Here is a 4277-nt window from a genome sequence, read left to right on the forward strand (position 1 = left end):
GTATTTTGCCAAGCACTATAATAAACTCTAATTTTCAGCAGGTGTCCTTTCCCTCTCTGGAAGCTTACAAAGCACTGGGATTGCAGCTCCTCCAAATCATCTCATTTTTAAACATTTACATTGAAAATAGGTAACACACGTTAGGATGCTAGGTGCCCTTGTGTGGCAAATCCATGCCAATTGCCCCACATGCTGCGTCTACTCTAAGCTGGTCCTAGATCTTTCGTGCTGGCACGGTATGCTGCCTCAGGATCTTCGTTCAAAGAGAATCTCCACAGGAGATGCCACTCGTCAGGTGGCACAAGAGGAAAAACTTTAAACAGGGGTTTCATCCCCGTGTGGAATAACCTGCAGATAAATTCTAGAACACTTAACTTTAAAAGGAGAAACAATTTTAGATGGATTTAATACAATTTCATCCCGAACGAGTGGGTTGTTGGAACAGAAACGTCGAGATCTCAATGAATTCAAGATCTGGAAAATGCAGTAGGAAGAAAAACTCCTGGTGATGGCTGCGGGTAACCTAGCACACCCACAGACAAGAAGAGGCTCTTTAAGAAGAGCTTTGATCCTGCTTCAACTTAATGTGCCGGGCTTTGCTGACTCCCCATGGGAGGCCTGACCCATTTTGAAGAGTGGATGGGGGTGCATTGGTGGCAGGACAGGAGGGAGGGGGAACTGTGGTTGGTACGTAAAAAGAATTTTAAAACGTAAAATAAGAAAAGGAGAGCCTTGAAAGCCGTGTACACACACTAATACAAGCTTGTGCCCTGCATTTCGTTTCCTGACACTATTTGTGGGTAAGGCTTCTATTGCCATAGCTGTTTCCATAGCACCCAGAACCCACGAGCCCAGTCGTCATTACTGTAGAGGAAACGGGAAGGCAGTTCAGGATGGCACATCCTAATCAGAGGTGGCACCTCCTGCCAACGCCAGCCTCATGCTTCCTGGTTAGATGCGGCTCCTTTTCTAGGGAATTGCAGGGACTCTTCTTTATAGGTACGCTGACATAACTATTCCCACATATCTCACTCACGTGATTTTCTCACGTGTGTTACTGACGACCGTGGAAGTCAGAGAGACTGTCCTCGAGGATCTCAACCATCATGGGATTGATGTGGGGGACTCCCTGGAGCTTCTTGACTGCTTTAGGAAGGTAGAGAAAGACCCAGCCTTGGAAAGTGACTGACACTAAGACTGGGCTGCTTCAGGTGGTTTTTCCGAGACGGTATGATCTGTGTTGAGTATATATAAGATGGGCAGTTAACGGCACGGCTGCAGAGAAGGATTGGTTTGTTGTGGATCTTGGGACTGTCTTCCCACTCCCACCTTGGAGAGTTTCTGAAGGTCTGGCTTTCCCTTCTTTCCAGTGTGGTATGTAGTTCTCACCCTCATCTTACCCACATGGGACTGGAAATCTGAAACACTCACAGAGGACACACCTCAATCAAAGGCAGCCAGGGCAGCCCGCATGTCGGCAGACGAACCATTTTTTGCCTTCTGTTTGTTATTTAGACTCTGGGCCTGTGACTCGTTCCATGGGCGGAGTCTCGTTGTTCCATTAGTAGAGGGAAATGGAAGATGGGGTTAAAGGAGGTTGGGAGGAGTGTGAAGAGGGGGTGTCAGAGCAGTGTGGGGCCAGAGGAACCCCAGTGAGGTCAGAGCGGTTTTTGCAGCTGTCTCCATGGGCCTACACTGCAGGCTTCTATCCTGCGTGACCTCCAGCAGGTGTGAGAGAGGGGGGCTTGAGCTGAGATACGTGGATTCCCCTTTAGAGACCCTCTTGCTCTTCCTCGCTGTCATGGTGACAGCCAGAGGCCAAGGCAGAAAGGGCTGCAGGAGAAGGGCTTGGGGGCAGGATGTGGCAAGTGCGGTTCCCAAAATGCTCAGAGCATGCGTGAGGGGAGGAACTTTCACAGGCACCCCAGATGCAGGACCTGGTAAATGTCAAACCACATCCTGTTGTGACTCCCTGAGATGGAGATAGGGCAGGTGGCTTGTTCTTACTTGGTGCTGATGTTACTTAGAGATAAACAGCCTGGCAGGCAGAACTGGACTGAGATCACTCCATCCCTCCCCCCATTGTCTTCAGCAACCCAGAGGACCCAACCATGCATCTCTCCACTTGCTGATGTTTGGTGCTAAGCCATTCTTCTTGTCACTGCTTTCTTGTTTCATCCATGGCTGTATATGTCTTTCCTGGAAGAGGTCAAGGAAGCAGGTGTTAAGAGATCCCAATGTGCCCAATGTCCCACAGTTATGTGGGACTCAAGATCAACACTGCCCCTTTCCAGGTCAGGTACCTTGTAGGAGGTGTGTGTGTGTGTGTAGCTGCGAAGAACTTAAACTTCCCCAGTTACCATCCTCTCAATGCTTCAAGGCCTGCAGAACCTTAAACACCAAACCAATAAGGTGCTCCATAAGGAGCCTGAAGACTCCTTATGGAGCACCTTGATTCACGGGAATTGAGGGAATCTGGAAGGCTGGAGGTCGCAAATGAGCAGTTTAGCACCCTGTGACTGGAGACAGAGGAGGGTAAAGAGCTGATTCTCTGAGTTTTAGCAGACGCTGGGCTCCAGGTAGAGTTTGGGGAACGTGGGCTCCATATCAGTCTGAGATCTTCTGTGATTTTGTGAATCACTTGGATGAGAGTAACGAGGGAAAGATGATCTCATTTGAGATAGCGTGAGGATAGAGGGATAAATATAAGGAGCTACAGAATTAGAATCTTGTAGAAACTAGAAAAGTTGAAGAGATGCACTGGAGAAATGTGAGAAAAATTAAAGTACTTTTTGTTCTCTCCCACACCCTCAAAGATAGAAACGCAATGTTTCGCGCACACGGTGGTGATATAAGGCTCAGGAGGAGCGCCTGAGCGAGAGAACCAGAGTTTTGAGTCACAAGTGATCTCTGAGTCAACGGCAGGATGTAGATAAAAAAACTGAAAAGTTACCCCACACAAATGACACCTAAGACCTCGCTAACGAGGGGCCCTCTTCACCTTATGGAGGTCACAACCCATTCAGTGTTGAGTCCTTCCTGAACACACTCGTTTCAGAAGGACAGAAGGATAAAAGTGAGCTGAGATGCTCTTACAAGCAAGTGACTGATTTGTGAAAAGCCGAATGCTCAGAACCGTGGATTCGAGGGGAAACATGAAAACAAAACAAAACAAAAAAACTGGCAGTGTCGAGCATGGAAAACATATTTAGGTGAACATAAATTGCAGCACTTGATAGTTATTGACCCTGTACTAAGAGCTGTAGACATTGCATGGATTGAGTAAGTGATTGTGATTGAGCCTGTTTAACACAAAGGGAAGCTAACTCTTTGGTGGCCAACTACTCAAAGTCATATCTCTGGGGAAATGCAGGATTAAAGCCTGAAACCAGGTTGTCTTGGCTTTGAAGTCTATGTTCACGGCAGGCACAGTTTTTAAGGTGAAGATTATTCTCCCTCATAGGTCTAGATAGTCCTCTCCAAGAGTTCCAATTGCCTTCTGAAGTCCTCTCAGAGAACAGAGCTATAAACTGAGGAAAGTATGCCTGGTGAGACTCATGGATACTTAAGTAGGTAGGAATTCTTCATAGAGGTGCCTGGTGGCTGCAGGTCTTATTCAGAAACGCGGGGAATCTCTCTGTCTGGGGACAGTTAAAAACTACCTGGGAAGAGTGGGAGGGTTTGGTACTGTGTTGTTGTTCTCTAACATGCAGATGGTGATACAAGGTCCAGTTAAGACCAATCTACCATATAGTGAATGCCTAGAGCTGTGACTGCTGATGTGTCCTAGGACTTGGACCTGATGTCACTGTTTCCAAACCTATTGCTTACATTCAACCATGAGTCTGGTTGTAAAACGGTGGGTAGCTGTGCTCATGGAATCAAGACACTCTTACATTCATAGATATGAGCTGAGATAGTTTTCTAAAAATCTGATGAAACTTTGGAAACAGACACAATAGTTGGCCCATTCCAGCTCCCTCTGCTGACCAACAGGTGATGTTTTCTCTTCTCTGAGATACTTTCCCTGAAGTCAGCCTTCTTCAGAAAACACATACAAGAAAGGAAAAGCCTATGGATAGAGAGGGAACGTAAGCATGTGGCTGGGAATGAGGTAATGGGAATCGTTAACTGAATATATCTTGTCTGTTGGAAGGAGATGTTTCAGGTGAGATCTACCATTGTCAAAGCGAATCTTAAAGAGAGGCAGAGTGGTAGAAAATGAAGAGTTTTTTTTTTGATCTGCAAAGATACAGGTTGAAAAGGTCTTTGAGGGG

This window comes from Mesocricetus auratus, unplaced genomic scaffold (genome assembly GCF_017639785.1).
Source record: "Mesocricetus auratus isolate SY011 unplaced genomic scaffold, BCM_Maur_2.0 Super-Scaffold_100694, whole genome shotgun sequence".
Taxonomy (NCBI): domain Eukaryota; kingdom Metazoa; phylum Chordata; class Mammalia; order Rodentia; family Cricetidae; genus Mesocricetus; species Mesocricetus auratus.